At 39.3% G+C, this 20746-nt stretch overlaps 1 long non-coding RNA gene and 1 pseudogene across 1 annotated transcript; one reads left to right on the top strand and one right to left on the bottom strand.

The window, feature by feature from the left end:
- The first annotated feature begins 793 nt into the window (after nt 1-793).
- Nucleotides 794-20331, top strand: LOC115414729 (NACHT, LRR and PYD domains-containing protein 12-like; annotated as a pseudogene).
- Nucleotides 6615-10319, bottom strand: LOC115414730 (uncharacterized). Its single transcript, XR_003934708.1, has 2 exons — nt 10286-10319; nt 6615-6681 (listed from the first exon to the last, which is right to left on the bottom strand). It is a non-coding gene; the product is annotated as an uncharacterized LOC115414730 (long non-coding RNA).
- Nucleotides 20332-20746: the final 415 nt, after the last annotated feature.

The following is a 20746-nucleotide window of genomic DNA, read 5'->3' as shown; positions in this document are numbered from 1 at the left end:
GCATAGTTATCATGATAATTAGAATTTACATGGTAATACTAACTGTCTGCAATTTTACTGCAGTTTATCGTGATACCGGTAATCGTTACATCCCTAGATGTAACGATATGACAATTTCATATCACGATTATTGTGACCAAAATTATCACGCTTATCATTGTTATCATGGTATTGTTGAAATTGTGCTCAAAATGTTCAAAAAGTACTAATACACACACTGAAATAATTTAACCAAGTTGTATTTTGAAAAAAAAAAAACAAAAAAAAAAAAACAAATAAAATAAAAGGCACAATGTACTTTCTGTTGGTGGAAACATTCAAATATTAACATGTAAACCTCAAACATACAAATGTGCATTACAGATGGCACCTTATGACCATTGTTTGACCATTTTCCATATGAAGTTGGAGTTTTTTGTTTCTTTTCAGACAGAGATAGAGAGATAGGATGGAGCTCTCTCTCTCTCTGTCTCTGTGAGTTTTCAAAGTGCGGTAATTGCACACGGTAATCATGATAATTACAATTTAAATGGTAATACTAACCGCCAGGAATTTTACCACGGTTTATCATTATATCAGTAATTGTTACATCCCGAATCAGCGCTTATATATTTTTTATGATTATATATTGGTGCAAATTTTCTTCAATGTTTATAGAATCTAAGTGAATTTATAAGACACTGTTAAAGAAAATGACAGTTTGGATTCAGACTGAAGTTACTGATTCGTTGGTACTGAGGTGAAGGTATTATTTTGGTTTCTTGTGGATCCCTGCAGATGGCAATGCCAAAAGAGGTCCTTTTTGGAACGCTGGAGGATTTGGGAAGTGAAGACTTTAAAGTATTTAAGTGGTACTTGCAGCAGCAGGATATCATGGAAACCTTCCCGGCCATCCCGATAAGTCGACTGGAAGAAGCCGACAGAGTGGACACAGTCGATCAGATGGTGAAGACCTACAGTATCAACACTATTAAAGTCGCCACAATGGTTTTGGTGAAGATGGACAAGAATCATCTTGTGGAGAACTTATCACAGTGCACCTCAGAACCTGCAGGTAAGTAATTAAAACGAGATTTGATGAAGTTTGAACTAGGGATGCAAATTATCAATAAATCCATTAAACATTAGTTGGTTGACCTTGTTGATCGATTAACGATTAATTGATAAGCGGCGATTTACCTGAGAACCTGAATTTCTTTTTCGATAGGGTCTGTAAGAATAAAAGCTAAATATTGTCTCTATACTTCATGAAAAAAAGCATGTCATATTCCTTAATGATTGATTTAATTAACCATTGGATACAGAACAGACAATGACATTTATGGAGTAGAACTAAATAAATTCTGCAGAGAAATTCAATAAAATAAATGGATCTGAAGAGGGGCAGTTTAGAAGAAACAGCCATTTCTGACTTTGCATCACTGACATGATGGAGCGAGATTTGTTACTTTCAGATAATTTTGTTTCATATTTAGTTCCTTTTTAGTAGTTTTGTTTAATATTCTTTTCTTTTTAGTTCATTTTGCAAATATTTATTAATTTTGTTGCGCATTTAGTTTGGTTTTCGCTCATTTTTATTTCAGTACAGGCAATGACAGTTATGGAGTAGAACTAAAGAAAATTCTGCAGAGAAATTGCATAAAATAAATGGATGTAAAGAGGGGCAGTTTAGAAAAAATGGGCATTTCTGACTTTGCATCATTACCTGTCATGATGGAGTGAGATTTCAGCGGATAGACCCCCCCCCCGCGCTTTCTTTGCGTGGCCACCGGGATGACTGTGGGACATACCAGTGGCCTGGATCAGGAGCCTGGAGGATGTTTTCAACTTCTGTCTCACTGACCAGATAGTCCAGAGGATTGTGGACTAGATCAGCCTCCAGGGAAAACGCTCCGATCCGATACCGACCCCACAGTTGTGCGTGTATTTAGGCGGGGGGGCACCGGTCCCACAAACAGATGGGCTGGTCTGTGTTTGGCTCCACCATGTCCATAAAGTGATTCTAACTCTTCAACGCCATGATCCAGTTCAATGACCGGCTATCCCAGTCGCAGCGTCGCAACAGTAAAGCCTAGTTTGGGCAGCGGCGCTGCCTACTGTCAACACCACAAATCCCGCCGTGGAAAAGAGCAATTAACCGACAGTGAATAATTTAATCGAGCAAATTCTTATCGACAATTAATTGATAGTCGATTAATTGTTTGCATCCCTAGTTTGAACAGATTATTAGAAGTGAAGGGATTACATCTATTAATGTTATTTGTTTTGTCCTCACACAGACATTCTTGCCCAGTGTCTGCAGAAAGTCAAAGTCAAGCTAAAGAATAAATTTAAGGGTTTCATTGAAAAACTCACAAAAACGAGAAACAGAAAACCATTTGATGAGATTTACACAGATATCTACATTACCATGGCAGAGACCGGAGTGGTCAATGTGGAACATGAGGTCCGACAGATTGAAAGAACCTCCCTTAAACAAGACAGACCAGAAACTACCACATGTAACGACATCTTTAATCGCACAAATGACAAAGGTGAACCAGTCAGAACAGTGCTGACAAAGGGTGTGGCCGGCATCGGGAAAACGGTCGTGACACAGAAGTTCAGTCTGGACTGGGCTGAAGACAAAGCCAACCAGGACGTACACTTCACATTTCCACTCACCTTCAGAGAGCTGAATGTGCTGAAACAGAAGAAGTTCAGCTTAGTGGAACTCATTCATCACTTCTTCACTGAAACCAAACAAGCAGGAATCTGGATCTTTAAAGACCTCCAGGTGGTGTTCATCTTAGACGGTCTGGATGAGTGTCGACCTCCTCTGGACTTCAACAACACTCAGATCCTGACTGATGTGACAGAGTCCACCTCAGTGGATGTGCTGCTGATGAACCTCATCAGGGGGAACCTGCTTCCCTCTGCTCGCCTCTGGATAACCACACGACCTGCAGCAGCCAATCAGATCCCTGCTGAGTATGTTGACGTGGTGACAGAGGTCAGAGGGTTCACTGACCCACAGAAGGAGGAGTACTTCAGGAAGAGGTTCACAGATGAGGAACAGGCCAACACAGTCATCTCCCACATCAGGATGTCACGAAGTCTCCATATCATGTGCCACATTCCACTCTTCTGCTGGGTCACCTCTAGAGTTTTGCAGGACATGTTGAATCATAAAGGAGAGGAACTGCCAAAGACCCTGACTGAGATGTACATCTACTTCCTGGTGGTTCAGACCAAACAGAAGAACATCAAGTATGATGGAAGATCTGAGAGAGATTCACACTGGAGTCCAGAGAACAAGAAGATGATCGAGTCTCTGGGAAAACTGGCCTTTGAGCAGCTGCAGAAAGGGAACCTGATCTTCTATGAATCCGACCTGACAGAGTGTGGCATCGACATCACATCAGCCTCAGTGTACTCAGGAGTGTTCACAGAGATCTTCAAAGAGGAGAGAGGAATGTATGAGGACAAGATGTTCTGCTTCATCCATCTGAGTGTCCAGGAGTTTCTGGCTGCTCTTCATGTCCATGAGACCTTCATCAAGACTGGACTCAATCTGCTTTCAGAGGAAACCCAAAGATCTAAACTATTAAGAAAATGTGTAACTGCAGCATCTCCACCAGACTGCTGTGAACCAAGCTTTAAAAAGTCCAAACGGACACCTGGACTTGTTCCTTCGTTTCCTCCTGGGTCTTTCTTTGGAGTCCAATCAAATTCTTCTGCATGGCCTGCTGACACAGACAGGACGTTGCTCCGAGACTAATCAGGAAACAGTTAAATACGTGAAGAAGAAAATGAAGAAAAATGTCCTCCCAGAGAAAAATATCAATCTGTTCCACTGTCTGAATGAACTGAATGATCGATCTCTAGAGGATCAGATCCAGCTCTACCTGAGTTCAGGACATCTCGCCACAGATAAACTAACTTCTGCTCAGTGGTCTGCTCTGGTCTTCATCTTGTTGTCATCAGAAAAAGACCTGCACATATTTGACCTGAGGAAATACTCTGCTTCAGAGGAGGCTCTTCTGAGGCTGCTGCCAGTGGTCAAAGCCTCCAACAAAACTCTGTAGGTAGATCGATTATGTTTTCATTTATTATTTTAAGTGGTGGTGTAAAAATAGTTTCTCACTTTTTCTTCCTTAGGCTGACTGGCTGTAATCTGTCAGAGAGAAGCTGTGAAGCTCTAGCCTCAGTTCTTGGCTCCTGGTCATCTACTCTGAGACATCTAGACCTGAGTAACAACGACCTGAAAGATTCAGGAGTGGAGATACTTTGTGTTGCCCTAAAGAGTCCAAACTGTGTCCTGGAAACTCTCAGGTCAGGATAGAAAATTTGATACTTACTTTCGGAGGAATTTCACTTGGAATTTGCAGGTTACGAACTGTAACTAGGACTTAGTATTAAAACAGCTGCTTCAGCTGTAAGGTTGTTGGTGCCTTTCATGGCAGCAATCCTGGAACCTAGTGGGCAGACACTGGTAGTAAAAGGTGCCACCCAACCAGTTCAATTGTGCGTAGTGAATTTGGGGAAGGCATTTGACCATGTCCCTTAGGGAATACTGCAGGGGGGGGACTTGTGAGTTTGATGTCCATGGCCTACTGCCACAGACTATTGTCTTTGTATGAACAAACCAGAGTTTGGTTCACATTGTCAGAGGTAAGGTGGACTCATTCCCAGTGTGGGTTTTATGTCATCAGGATTGTCCTTTGTCCCCCATTCTGTCCATAATTTAAATGTACAGAATTTCTGAGTGCAGCAAAAGGCAGAGGGGGTCTGGTTTGACGGTGTCACAGTTCCATTTCTGCTTTTTACTAATGATGTAGTCTTGTTGGCTTCATCGAACTGTGACCTCCATCTTACACTGGGGCAGTTCACAGCTGAGTGTCAAGCATCTGAAGGAAGCCTCAGCACCTCTAGATCCAAGGCCATGGTTCTCTGTTGTAAAAGGGTGGCATGTTCCCTTCAGATTGGGAAGAGTTGCCGCCCCCAAGTGGAGAAGTTTAAGTATTTCAGGGTCTTCACGAGTTAGAGATACAACAACAGCGACATGGTAAAGTAGACAACAATATCACTCAGTTACTTGTCTGACAAATAATCATCCGTTCATCTTCTTCTCCTTATCTGGGTCTGGGGTGCAGGGGCAGCAGCCTAATCAAAGAAGCCCAAACCCCCCTCTTCCCAGGCTACATCCTCTAGTTCCTCTAGGGTGGACTTAAAGGTGTTCCTAGGACAGTCTAGATGTAATCCCTTTAGCGTGTCCTGGGCTTGCCCATGGTCTCCCCTTGGTTGGATATGAAACACCTCACCAGGATGCATCCTGACCAGATCAACCACCTCATCTGGCTCCTCAGGATGTGGAGGTGCTAGGGTCCTATGCAGAGACAGGGTGAGGAGCTTGGCCAACTAGGAGGAGCTCAAAAGGGAGAGCCCAGCCACCCTGCAGAGGAAACTCATTTCTACTGCTTGTATTCACAGTCTAATTCTTTTGGTCACTACCTACTCATGACCATAGGTGAAAGTAGGAACGTAGACTGAGCGGTACATGAAAAGCTTCACCACAACAGACTGGTACAATGCATACATCATTGCCAATGCCACCCCATCCACTTTTCAATCTCACACCATCTTTCCCTCATAATATTTAGTGCTCATGCATTATAAAGAGACACATTATTGTACGAAGAATTTTAGAACCAGTCGTCCATGTCATAACCCACAATGAGCACCAGCTCCAGATGCAGTCCCTCCAGTTGTGAACAGACGCACAAACAATATCTAATCATCAGCAAAACGTAACTTTAACAACAGATACTGATCACCCTTAAAATAATATAATTGTGATGCTGTTTACTTGTAGGTTGAACAGTTGTGGTCTGACACAGGGAAGTTGTGAGGATCTGTCCTTGGTTCTCAGCTCCCAGTGTTCTACTCTGATGGAGTTAGACCTGAGTAACAATGACCTCCAGGATTCAGGAGTGGAGCTGGTTTCTTCTGGACTGGAGAGTCCACACTGCTCTTTGGGCATTCTCAGGTGAGATGAAGTTTGTAGTGTATTGGAGTTTCATGTGGAAGAAGCAGAGGAAAAACGAGTCAGAGGGTAGATATATGTTGCTGATGATAGTGTTTTTTTGTTTTTTTTGTTTTTTTACTTCCGTACATTGGACCCGAGTTGCACCAACCAAAAGGTTTAAAACTTGGGAGAAAATCTTAATATTCACATTCAGCCTTCTCACATTTTGAACAAAATGAGCTGCTTTTAACATGTCAGATTCCTTCAAGTTGAATTATTTTAGAAAAATGACTCCTGAGGAATATCAAGAGTATTGATATGCTCATTTTGGTTTTAGGTTGACCAGCTGTAACCTCTCCGAGAGAAGCTGTGAAGCTCTGTCCTCTGTCCTCAGCTCCCACTCCTCTAGTCTGAGGAAACTGGATCTAAGTCAAAACAACCTGAATGATTCAGGGGTGAAGATGCTGTGTTCTGCACTGAAGAGTCCCAACGGCAAACTGGAAATCCTCAGGTTGTGATACAGGTTTTACTGTGATACTTGTTTCCAGAGTCATTTAATTTGAGTATGCAGTTTCATCATAAGGAAATGGTGAACACTCAACTTCAACAAATCTGTCAAACCCGACTGATAGCCTATATATCACGAATCCATTAGTCTTTCCATGATTACGCACCTGAATGACTCCCCTCATAGTGAAGAACTTTGAATTGTACTCCACCACAAACACTCTATTTGTTTACATAGCAAAACGAAACCTAAACGAACCCGTCACTCTGTTTTTTTTGGGATTCCACGCAGCTGCAGTAGCAAAAAGCAATTTAAGCCATTTCCATGGTTGTTGCTACTATGGCCATACTGCGGCTGCATGGAATCCCAAAAAAACAGAGTGACGGGTTCGTTTAGGTTTTGTTTTGCTGTGTAAACAAATAATGTTTGCAGTGGAGTACAATTTGAAGTTCTTCACCGTGAAGGGAGTGATTCAGGTACGTAATCACGAAAAGACTAATGGATTCGTGTTACTGGGGCTATCACTCAGGTTTTACAGATTTGATGAAAAATTGGTGATGAATGTCATACACACCTTTAAGGTCAAATCACAATCAGAACCATAATCTCTTATAAAGCCATATTTTAACAACTTTTACTTTAATACGTTCTGGTTTCAGGACTCATAGGCTAGGTATGGGGGTTGTTATTGCTGTTATTTTGCTAAAAACTCTACATTTGTATTGTATCGGACCAATGTTGCAATATTGTAAGTGAAGCCACAAGTGACTGGAAACCGGTCATTCCAACTGACAGTGACCATAGTTTATCTCCCTTGAGTTTTATAGTGAACCAAAAGGTTTTTTAACTCCAACATTTGTGGCATTGGCTCAGCAAAGCATCCGCTAAAGCAGTTACTGAGTTATTGTCTGATTTTGTTATTTCAATTGTCATTTCTTCAGTAACTAAACATCACATAGTTGTTGCAGCTAACTTTGGATGAACTAAACACAAATTAGCATTTTTTGCAGGCAGATACTAACCCAGTGGTTCCCAACCTTTTTTGGTTCGTCACCCCATTTTAACATCACAAATTTCTGGCGACCCCAGACATTCAAACCAAGACATTTTTTTTTTTGCTAAAATTAATCTGTTTTTGATCATGTAATAGTTTGCTATACTATGTTGCAAATTAAGGTTAATTTTAGAGGACATTTAGTCTATATAATGTATATTATTCTGGACAGAGGCAGTAAATGCAGGTGTAGATTACTGTACAAAGGGAGAATTTGATTTTCCTTGGTCAGGATAAGTACAGTCAGTCCAGCTTGGATTTACAAGACTGACAATTAATACTGAACAAACAAGAACTGAAACTATGAATTATGAAAGAGCTGCAGCATCTGAAACCGACCACAATGAACATTTGACAGATGAACAGAACCACAGTGCCTCAGTTTCAGCTTCAGTTTGTCGTGTCTTTTATGGATTGGCGTTGCCTCTGTCAACTCACCATAGATTTTTTATTAGTAAGTTTTGTTTTTTTTTTTTTTTTTTTTTTTTTTTTTTTTTTTTTATTTTTATCAATTACTCGAAATTCCAGGTGACCCCATTTGAATTCCGAACAACCCCACATGGGGTTCCAACCCCAAGGTTGAAAAACAGTCTTAAAAGGTATTATTTTTGTCCAGATCTTGGGTTAAATTCCAGGCGACCCCAAGGTTGAAAAACACTGTACTAAAGAGTCACTTTAAACAAACATGAGTAAACTTTCTAGCCTTGTAACATTGTACATAAACAACAGTATCCATACTGCTGGCAATGCTCATTTCTGTTTATACACTGATGACACCATCCTGTATACATCCTGTCCATCCCTGAACACTGCCCCGACTTCCTTGCAGCACAGCTTCAACATCCTTTCTCCAGCCTTCACCATCTTTGAAACAAACAACCAAACTCATGATTTTCAATCGGATTTTACCCCAGAAGGAGGTTCCTTGGATGGTTTTTCCCAAGGAAGATTCTGTAGTCTCAGCTCTACTGTAAAACAATTAAGACGATAATCACATCAAACGTAAGATCAACTGATTCTGTGCACAAACATGAACAGAGAAAACAATAAGATGGTCATTACCAAATATTAAACACATCACTGTCTTCCTTTTCATCACAGTTTGATAGTGTGTAGACTGTCGAGGAGAAGCTGTGAAGTCCTGTCCTCCGTCCTCAGCTGCCCATCCTCCAGTCTCCGACAGTTGGATCTGAGTAACAACAAGCTGTTGGACTCAGGAGTGAAGATGCTGCTGAGTGGATTAGAGAGTCCAAACTGCAAACTGGAAACTCTCAGGTCCAGACGCAGGTTTTATTGAAGTGTGACACTGTCTGATGCTTGTTTTCAGATTAATTTCATTTGATTTGATCATAAAGAAAAACAAAGCTTATATAGTGACTTTAACCCTTTTTACACGATTCTCTGGCGACTCACTTTTGCATTCACCGACATTCAAATTATCGCAGCTCCTGAACCGTATGTGCTGTTAACGAAATCCAAACGTCATCCGAATGCTGAGATTGGGAGCTTTCTATTGGTTGTTAACAGAATGTAAATAACTGTATATACTAGTGATAGTGCTGTTTTGAAATGTTCTACTAGTGTGATTTGCCGTGTTTTTGTTGAGTTTCATAATGTAACAATAAGATTTATTGATTTATTGATTTATTTTGCACATACATAACATTGATCAGAGACATAATAAAACAGTAAAGGTGTAGGGAGAGAATGGTTTGAAATGGCTGGTTTTAAAGCCTGCACCTTAGAAATATGTGGACATTATTATTAAGTAATTTGGATGGATGGATGGATGATACTGGTGGGTGGATGGATGGATGGATGGATGGTATTGATGTATGGATGGATTGATATGGACGATATTGTTGGATGGATGGATGGATGGATGGATGGATGGATGGATTTGGATGGTATTGATGGATGGATGGATGGATTGATATGGACGATATTGTTCGATGGATGGATGGATGGATTTGGATGGTATTGATGGATGGATGGATAATATGGATGATAATACTGGTGGATGGATGGATGGATGGATGATTATGGACAGTATAGATAGATAGATAGACATTTTATTAATCCCCAGGGAAATTCAAGGACTTTGTCATATTTGTGACATATTTAATATGAACTATATGTCAAAATAACTACAGCGTAAAATTCTGTCCTTTCACACAATTTAACTTTAGAAGTTTAGTTTAGAAATGTAGCGAAGTAACGCTAAAGAATATCAATCCTCCAGAACTAATCACGAACCACAAATATTTAGACGCACAATAACTTTTAAGTTGCAGAGTATTAAAAGCATAATTGTGTTTTTGTTGCAGGTTGAACGGCTGTCACATGTCAGAGGAACATGTGAAGATCTGTCGTCAGTTCTGAGCTCTCAGTCGTCTGGTCTGAAGGAAGTGGATCTGAGAAACAACAACCTGATGGATTCAGGAGTGGAGCTGCTGTGTTCTGGACTGAAGACTGACCACTGTACCGTGGACATCCTCAGGTGAGGACGGACACCGGTCTAACAGAACCAGTAGACCTCAGACTGAGCTGTTTTATCACTCATTAGAGCTCACTTTAACCATATCAGCAACAGCATCCCATTGAACGGAACTTTAAAGCTGCGTATGACTTTTGTTGCCAATTTTTCATCAAATCTGTAAAACCCGAGTCGTAGCCTAAATATCAGGAATCTGTAAGTCTTTCCATGATTACTCACCTGAATCTCTTCCCTCACGGTGAACAGTTTTGAAGTGTACTCCACCATAAACAAACCATTTGTTTGCAAACAGAACCGGTAGGTCACTCGGGCATTTTCGTAAATTTATTGCGATGTGCATTTTGGGAAGGGGAGCTCCACGCACCTGCATTATGGCAGCGGCAACAAACATGGAAATGGCTGGAGATCCACTTCCTACAATGCATGTTGCGACAAATTTCCGAAAACACCTGACTGACCTACCAGCTCTGTTTGTAAACAGAGATTCAGGGGCGTAATCACGGAAAGACTTACGGATTCCTGATATTTAGGCTAAGACTCGATTTTTACACATTTGATGAAGAATTGGCGATGACAGTCATACGCAGCTTTAAATAATCACCTATGAAATATTTAATTTAATTTACTCATTTATTTGAATGGGACAGGAGGTTAAGGAAGGCCACGTTCATCTTCTTACTTCATTGTTATAATGTTGACCCTGTAAGTAGGCTGCCTTGTTTTCTTTAGGGTTTTTTTTTAATTGGAATGAAAGTGTCAGAAAATGTCTTTTTTTGCCAATTCTTTTGCACCTTTTTTTTAGGAAGAACTTAATTTTCAATATCTGTCCATTAATTATCATTATTAATAAATGCTTAAAACAGTGTTATAGCAAAACATTTTAAAACGGAGTCGATTTTTTTATTATATTTATTATGAAAAACAGCTCTAAATATTTAGAATGAAATTTTCTGAAATTATAGAAATAAACTTTAAACTATTTCACAACATGTTAGTTTGTCTAGATCGTTCTATGTCCGTGTTACAGCTTCCTATTTTTAATTTTTTTAAATTTTATTTCTAGTCATTTTTATCCTGTGTGATAGTCTGTGTTCACTTCCTGTCTAGTTGTAAACAGACCCCCTCATTCACTGATAAAAACATACATCATCGGATTCTTTTACAGGCACACTGCATCTCTTTCTGCCCTGGTTAGCATTTTGCATATAGATTTACATGTGTCTAAAAATTATACATACATTTATATAATATTTACAGCTAAAATACAACTACCAGTGAACTATGCAAACCAGAAAAATACAGAAAACAGTGGGAAAAAAAGAGTGAAACTTGACAGAAACACAGCAAAACACACGAGTAGAACACTCCAAAACAGCACTATCACTATTATATATAATTATTTTCAAGAATTCACCACTAAAACCTCGCTAAAATGCTACTAAAACTAATAAAATCTTCCATCTCTCTGTCACCGGCTGCCCTCTGCTGCTCTCTGCTCCGCCCACTTCCACCCCTCCCCCTCAGCCAATGCAGACCTCTACCTTATTTTGCTATAGACCAATAGAAAGAACCTGATCTCAGCTAAAAGATGACGTTTGTCTGTAACAAGAACAGTTCAGGACTTACAGTAACTTGAATGCTGTATAAATAGTAAATTCCTGCCACACATGGTCTTCAAAGGGTTAATGACTGACTGTGTTTCAGCCTGACTGGATGTAATCTGTCGGACAGAAGTTGTGAAGCTCTGTCCTCAGTTCTCAGCTCTCAGTGTTCGGTTCTGATGGACTTGGACCTGAGTAATAACGACCTGAAGGATTCAGGGGTGGAGCTTCTGTGTGCTGCGTTAACCCGACCCCAGTGCACCCTGGGAATTCTCAGGTGAGGAGGAAGGAAATGGTTAACAAGGACCTTATAGTCAATAGCATCAAAGAAAATTTAGACGAAGATGCAGAATAAACATTAAGACCAAACATAATTGTGTGTACATATGTAATGAGGCTGACGTCAAACAAGTACCACAGTGAATATTGGACTGGTTTGATTCATGAGTGAAAACTGAAAACCTCAGATGGTCATTTGTGGCTTTAAACTGTTCTTTAAAGCAGCAATGAGACAAAAATTATGTAAAAGATGCAACACAAAGAAAATAACATATAAGATCTAACACGTGTGCAATGTTTATTTGTTGTTGGTAATTTAGTTTTCTTGCTGTTTATTGTTATTAGCTATTATTACTTTATTCTAATTATCATTATTAGTAGTTTTGCGTTTATGAAACTATATAAATAAATACATACATACTGCACATATTCTAATGTAACATAATTACTTTTTTGTTATTTATTATTATTATTACTACTTTATTATCGATTTACTTTCTAATGTGCAATTGCCTTTTTGTCAGTGCCATTTTTAGAGCTATTGTTATTACTTTCTTTCCTTTTTGTCTTGTAATATTTCTTATTTGTGTAAATTTGGTATTATGTTGCGTCTGGCATCAATGAAGTTCAATCTAAAATAATCTAATCTAAGATGACATGTAAAAGTAGCATTTGACAGCATGTAAAGGTGGAGATGTAAAAGCTGAAATATTATGAATTTTAGCTGAGGATATACATACATGTAACAAGTGTTCAGAGAACGCAAACCTCTGTCAAGCACCCTGAACAGTGTGCATGTGTGGATCGACTATTTCTGTTTAAATTCAACAGTTTCCAGGTTGTTCCATACAGCAGAAAAAGTTGCAGCTTGGTACCAGTCATGTGTCTGTCAAATTATATTCAATTCCAATCAATACTTGTTGAGTTCTAATTTTAAATGTGTGGTAAATGGGATTTTCAATGTTCAATGTAAATGTCCACAGAGTCCACATTCCACAGTGGATGTGGACAATTTAGTTCCAGATACAAGATAATACTCTAAGCTACAGGTGGATCCAATTGGAGGCTAATCGGAGTCATTTTGAATTTTTGATGAATTTTGGAAAATGGCTCAATGATGACAGATAGGAAAATTGTAGATGTTGTGACCTTGCTGTGACCTTGAACTTTGGCCTACTGGGACCAAAATGTACTGGGTTGGTCCCAGGGCCTAGGCCTATCTGTGGGGAAGATTTGGGAAAGATGGGTGGAAGAGTTTTCCAATAAAGTTACAAACAAACAAACAAACACACAAAGCAAAGTGATCACAATACCTCCTGGCAGAGGTAAATATATGTGTCACAGTGTAAGACATTAAACATTAAATATCATTGTAGGTATTTAAAGGACAACATTTTGTTTCCAGGTTGACTTTCTGCAGTCTTTCAGAGAAAAGTTGTGAGGCTCTGTCCTCAGTTCTCAGCTCCCAGTCGTCTAGTCTGAAGGAAGTGGACCTCAGTAACAATGACCTCCAGGATTCAGGAGTGAAGATACTTTCTACTGGTCTGAAAAGTCCACACTGTGCCCTGGAAACTCTCAGGTAACCCTTAGTTGGAAGCTGTTTTCTGAAAGAGTATCCTGTTAATGAACGTTAATGGTGTTGGACTGGGTTTGTGTGGAGTTCTCCTGTTTCCCCCACCATTAAAAACAGGGACATAAGGGTTCATTCTCCTGACCACAATACTGATGGAGATCTGGAGTTGGTCCCTTTAACCTCCTGAGACCCAGGACAGAACATCTGTTTTTTGTCTTTTTTGTATGAAAGATTGTCTTGAGTGAAAACAACATCCGACATTTTTCAGATACATCTTTAATTTATAAAAACATATTTAAAAGAAGTATATAAATACAGTCGTGAAAAACGTTATTGGACCAGTTTCAGTTTCTTGTTCGTTTTAATGCCTGGTCCAACTAAAGGTCCATTAGTTTGGACAAATATAATGATACCAACAAAAATAGCTCATAGTAGTTTAATTTCAGAGCTGATATCTATCCATTTAACATGTTTTCTTGATAAAAAACAAAATCACTTCACTTCTTCCATCAATATGTCATTGTACTGACAAAAACGGTGCTTTTACACATTCCATGTTTTCTTTTCTGTCTGTTTTAGTCACATGATACACACAGGAGTTAGGACTGGATTACAGAACCATTGTTTATAATGTCTTTGGATGATCTAAGAATTTTTTCCACGACTGTATACCAGGAATTCTGTCCGTCCTTCTGTCTGAGATTTTCGTCCAACCGATCTCTCAGACACTATTCACCCAATTCTTTTCAAATTCGACATGTGTGCTTTTATATTTTGCACTTTTATACAAATTGTGGAAAACTTTTTGAAAAGATTTTTTGAAGTGTTTTGCGACTGGGTGGGGTTATTGGTAAGCTCCGCCTAATTTTACCTGTTTTTCAATGGATGTGTTTTGCTGTAGACACCTTTTTGTTTTTTGTTTTTTTCCCAAATATAAATAAGTAAAGCTCTGAAACTCTTGTCCACAAATAGGGATGTAACGATATGAAAATTTCATATCACGGTCACTGTGACCAGAGTTGTCACAGTTATCATTATTATCGTGGTATTGTTGAAATTGTACTCAAAATGTTCAAAAAGTACTAATACACACACTTAAAATTAATTTAACCAAGTTGTATTTTGACTTTACTTTCTGTTGCAGAAACATTCAAATATTAACCTTCCAAAGTCTGAGCCTATTTTGGCCGTTTGTGAGTCCATTTGATTTTGCCTTTATATACTATATAAACAAATGTTTACTATACCCATGTTTGAGATCTTTTTTTTTCAGCACAACTTCATCTATATCACCTGCCGATTATTTTTTTCACTTTAACCTGCTATAAAAACATAAAAGGCCAGAAAACACACACACACAAAAAAAATCCGATTTGAAAATTGTGTATACTTTATTGCATAAATAACACAAAGATGCTTAACGAACCTTTTCAAAGACTTTAAAAGTGAATATTGGTTCCAAATATTAGGTATAGAAAATCAAAATTGTCATAAATTAAAACTATACTCAAATATTGAACATAAAAGCATAGCTTTATGTAGGGTTTTTTCCTCTAAACGTGCGGTAATCAAACAGTTATCATGATAATTAGAATTTAAACGGTCATACTAACCGTCTACAATTTTACCGCGGTTTATCATTATACCGATAATCGTTACATCCCTATCCACAAACGTAGACAAAAACCCATAGATGGGTCTTCGGAGGTTCATAGCAGCTCAGAGTGCTTTTTAAAAAATGTAACCTTTATTTAACCTGGTCAAGACTCACCTAGGTCAGGGTGTCATGTAGAAGGGTGTCAACATTTAACACTTCATCCTGTTGTTCCAGACTGTCAGGGTGTCTGATCACAGAGGGGGGGTGTGCATCTCTGGCCTCAGCCCTGAAGTCCAATCCTTCCCACCTCCGTGAACTCGACCTGAGCTACAACCATCCAGGAAAACCAGGAGTGAAGCTTCTGTCTGCTTTACTGAAGGATCCACACTGGAAACTGGGTGTTCTCAGGTGAATCTGAACCTCCTCTACGGGTTCTTCTGCTCCGTTCACTTGTTGAACATCATCTGGTCATGTTGGGTATGGACCAGAGGTCAGGAGGCTCATTCACACTGGACCCTTGGGTGGACTGATTTTGGACCATGGGCCGTGTGGTTGACACCCCTGGGTTAATATTTTCAACTAAAATCACAATTTAGTTTGTGAGAAGGTATTTATGAGGAGACAGTAGCTGATGAATATGTGAAAAACAAAAATACTGATTTAACGTGGTGATTTGACCTGTGAAGCTTCTTTAAGCAGGTAAATTAAACACAAAGCACAGATAAAAGAAAGCAATAAGGATCATTCATAAGGCAGGTTACACAGATCACACAAACACATTATTTTTACAGTCAAAGTTACTAAAACTCAAAGATATCATAGAGCTACAAACAACACAAATCATATTCAAAGCCAAAAATAATCTACTACCAGGAAATATACAGAAATTATTCACTGAAAGGGAAGGGAGTTAGAATTTAAGGGGTAGATTGAATTTAAGGGGTAGATTGAATTTAAGGGGTAGATTGAATTTAAGGGGTAGACTGAATTTAAGGGGTAGACTGAATTTAAGGGGTAGATTGAATTTAAGGGGTAGATTGAATTTAAGGGGTAGATTGAATTTCAAAATACAGAAGGTTCGCACTGCTAGGAAAACTTTTCGTCTGTCTGTGTGGGGTGTTAAAGTTTGGAATAGAATTGAGGGAGGAGCACAAGGAATGTCCAAACATAAACCAATTCAAAAACACTTATAAGAGAATGCATTTCAAAAGATATAGGGATGAGGGTTATTAATTGTCACCGTATGTTCACTGTTGTTACCTCCGCCAGGGAGGGTATGTTTATGTCGGCGTTGGTTTGTCTGTCTGTCTGTTTGTGTGTCCATGTGCAAGATAACTCAAAAAGTTATGGACGGATTTGGATGAAAGTTTCAGGAAATGTTGATACTGGCACAAGGAACAAATGATTAAATTTTGGTGGTGATTGGGGGTGGGGGGGCCCATGGGGGGGCCCACTGATTGGCCTTGGTGGAGGTCTGCGCTCTCTGAGTGCTTCTAGTTTTTGTATATATTTCTTTCTTGGAGTTATTTATTATTTATTTATTTGCCAGCACAATTAAGAAACACATAGGTAAAAGATTATGGGCCGGATCTACTAAAGGTATTCAAATGTGTGCAAACTCATTGCACACGCAAAAAAATGTACAAACTGATTTACTAACAGTGCGCACTAAGGGCTGCGTCTTTCAAGGGTGCAAAATAGCACGTCTGCATCCAGTTAGTACATTTGACACAATGAATATGAAATATAGTGCGTTTACACGCAGTTGTGTGTGCGCTGGGAGGAGAAAATGTAAATATATTAATTTAGCACGCACAAAGTGATTTATTAAACCCCAAAGTAATTTTGCTGATAGAAACTGCATCTATATTTACCACGTCTCAAAAGGAGGAGCAAACAGTTTGGATGTGTAATTACATACATGGCTGTGGTTAGGAGACAAAGAAATGATGAGATGAGATGCAGAGAACGCCTTTTCTCCCTGGTGTGAACATTTTTGGAGTGACGGAAGGAAAAATAATTGATACGTATGCGCCCCCCCCCCCCCCCCCCCCACGCCTGACAGTCATTCAATCCAACTACCCCCACCCCACCACCACCACCACCACCACCTTTAAAATGAAAAATTAATGAACTAGAAAAGCACTCGGAGACCACAGACGTCCACCAAGGCAGACCAGCAACCCCACCCCACCCCATCACCACCAAAATTTAATCATGTGTTCCTTGTGCCAGTATCAACATTTCCTGAAAATTTCATCCAAATCCGTCCATAACTTTTTGACTTATCTTGCACACAGACAGACAGACAGACAGACAGACAGACAGACAGACAAACCAACACTGGCATAAACATAACCTCGTTGGCGAAGGTAATGAGTCATGCAATACCCTCTGTGACTAAACTCCTCCAACGTTACATTTCCGTGCGTCTGGATCATTCAGTCTCTGTTCCCATTAGCGCTGGTTTATCCCACAGCAGTTTTTACAGCGTTTTGTCTCAGTAGCGCTCGCAAAATCCTCATTTAAATAGGGCGGTCTCCAAGACTTTGTACCCATTGTAATTTTCGCAAGTAATCTTTGTAAATTACCTGCAAACTGCAGTTCAACCCCACACGCAAAATTCTAGATTGCGCAAGTAAATTAGGACACGCAAACTGGGATCTTAGTAGATCCGACCCTACATGTGTATTGGTATGTGTGTATGTGTACTTGTATGTTATGGGTATATGTAGAAACGGATGTATGTGTATATGGATGAATGAGTGTGTGTGTGAATGAATACATATATAAATATAAAAGAGTAATGTAAAAGGAAGAGGGATATATATATATATATATACATTATTTATAGTATTTTATGGAGAGGGGGTGGGATTAAAGAAGTTGCACTTCCTCCCACCCCTTTTCGAGTGTTCGGCTTGTTTGCATATATGTGAAATGTCATTGCATGTTCGGAATAAAACACTAAAATCAAAAATCAATTCAAATATTTAATATTTAAAAACAGTGTAATTATATTCTCTTCTTTTAAGATTGTAGAGGCTTTAAGACACTGACCTTTAACCTGTTTCTTAAACTCATGTCATGTTGGACAGAAAATAAAATCATCTGTTTGTTTTTCCAGGTTGGACCATGGTGGACCACACAGGTTAAAACCTGGTCTGAAGAAGTGTAAGTGTGGATTTAATCTGTAGTTTCAATAAGAACTGTCAGTTTGTGATTGGTTTAGATTTACTCTATCTTAATTTTCCCTCAGGCTTTTGTTTTGTACATTTCATTACAGTTTCCTCCTGAGATCGTCTTAAAACTGTTGATTTCCAGAAAAACTGCACAGTTTTCATCACTTTAAATTGCATTGCATGACAGTTTTTTTGTTATCCTAATATTTCTGTTTTTCATGTCTGAACCCTGTAAAACAAACCCTAAAGACAGCAGTGGTTTGTAAAAACACATTTGAAATCAAAGTTAGAGTTTTGATCGAAGGAGAAAACCTTCTCCACTCTCTAACTGTCGGGTATTTTTACATCCCCTTTAAATAATCAGAAAATCTGAGTTAACTGTAACGTATAAATACAAAATTAAACAAAAATGCAGCGTTTTTAGTTATAATGTTCTAATATTAGTTTGTATTGTGATCGCTTTGCTCTGTGTATGCATGCGTGTTTGTTTGTGTGTTAGCAAGATAACTCAAAAAGTTATGGATGGATTTTCATGAAATTTTCAGGAAATGTTGATACTGGCAATGATTAAATTTTGGTGGTGATGGGGGGTGGGGGCAGATCTGTCTTAGCAGAGGTCTGCGCTCTCCGAGTGCTTTTCTTGTTAAATATGTGTTTCTTCACTTAAAGTTAACCTCCTGGTGTCCAGCTGAGTGGACATTTTTTGTAACTCCATGAAAAATAACTTCATAAAAATTCAAAAATGGCATTTTTTTCATGCCTAAAGAGGAATAAAGACAGTTGATTAAGGTTCTCATAATCCATGCATGAAAGGGTTAACTAGAACCTCTCCACCTCCAGAACACTGACCTGCAGTTTGAAGGACTCAGACTGGACTAAAACTCTGTGGTTCCATCAGATGTTAGCTGTGGCATTTCTTTGTTAAATCGTTGCTAGCTGATGGATCTGACACATGTCCGTTTCCTGTCCTTCAGATTTCTGTGCGCTCACCCTGGACATCAACACCGCCAACAGACACCTCAGACTGTCCGACAACAACCGGAGGGTGATCCGGCTGGAGGAGGAGCTGCCGTACCCGGACCATCCGGACCGCTTCGACCGCTGTCAGGTACTGTGTTGCACTGGTCTGACTGGGCGCTGTTACTGGGAGGTGGAGCGGAGGGGATGGGTGGACGTCGCAGTGACCTACCGACGAATCAGAAGGAAAGGACGAGATTTTTCAACCATGCTGGGAGGAAACCTTCAGTCCTGGTGTCTGTTCTGCTCCGATTATGGGTTCTCCGTCTGGCACAATCACAAACAAATAACCCTCGTTGATTCCTCCCGCTCCTCCTCCTCCTCCTCCTCCTCCTCCTCCTCCTCCCCTTCTTCTTCCTCTCCCTCCTCCTCTTCTTCCTCTCCCTCCTCCTCCCATCGGGTGGCGGTCTACGTGGACTGTCCTGCTGGATCTCTGTCCTTCTACACCGTCTCCTCGGACAAACTGATCCACCTCCACACCATCTACACCACATTCACTGAACCTCTGTTTGTCGGCTTCAGGTTCTGGTCCTTGTTTCCTGGTTCCTCAGTGTTTCTTTGTCCTTAAAGACCAAAAACTCACCTGCTGAAATCACTGTTGCAATGTAAGCGTGCTCATACTGTGACGAAAGAGCGGAGGGAATATTAGCAAATGTCAGAAAAATGGGAAAATACGAGTTTGAGCAGAAGTGATTGGAGGAGGAACTATTCAGAACCTGGTTAAAACTGTATCTGCAGTTGGACATGGACATTAAATGTGTTTGAAGTGGCATTCAAAAGCATTAAATTAGATTTGCTGATGTCTGCAGAAACCCTGTTCACACTGTCACCTACTACAGCAGCTGGTGTATGTGGTAGACACATCGTTATGATTAACTCTGGTGTAATCTGTGCAGTGACGCAGGAATCTCAAAATGTTTTACATAGTTTTTAACTTTTTTACATTTTTTGTGTTTCATCAACTTGAACCATAAAAAATACCAAATATTCAATAAATGACATGATTTCAACCCTTTAAATGCCATATTGTTTGATGCAAAAAACAAACTTTTTTCCCCCCAGTACACTACATAAAAATTGGATTATTTACATTTAATTTTTGCAGCCTGGCATATGTCAGTGATTAACAGAAACATTGGTTAATACACTGGAAAAAATCTAAATCTTACCAAGATAATTTTCACTTGTTCCATTGGCAGATTTTTTTTGTCTTAATTCACGATTTTTTTTGCTTAATTCAAGTAAAAAGGGGTCAAATTTTTTGCTTAATTCAAGCAAAAAAAAATCTGCCTATGGAACAAGTGAAAATTATCTTGGTAAGATTTCTTGAAATAAGATTTTCCAGATCTAATAAATCTAAAATTGTTTGTATTTCATCAACTTGAGCCATAAACACCAAATATTCAATAAATGGCATGATTTTAACCCTTT

This window comes from Sphaeramia orbicularis, chromosome 24, assembly GCF_902148855.1.
Source record: "Sphaeramia orbicularis chromosome 24, fSphaOr1.1, whole genome shotgun sequence".
Classification (NCBI taxonomy): Eukaryota; Metazoa; Chordata; class Actinopteri; order Kurtiformes; family Apogonidae; genus Sphaeramia; species Sphaeramia orbicularis.
The sequence above is the reverse complement of the archived record's forward strand: the minus strand, read 5'-3'. Positions and strand labels throughout refer to the sequence as shown.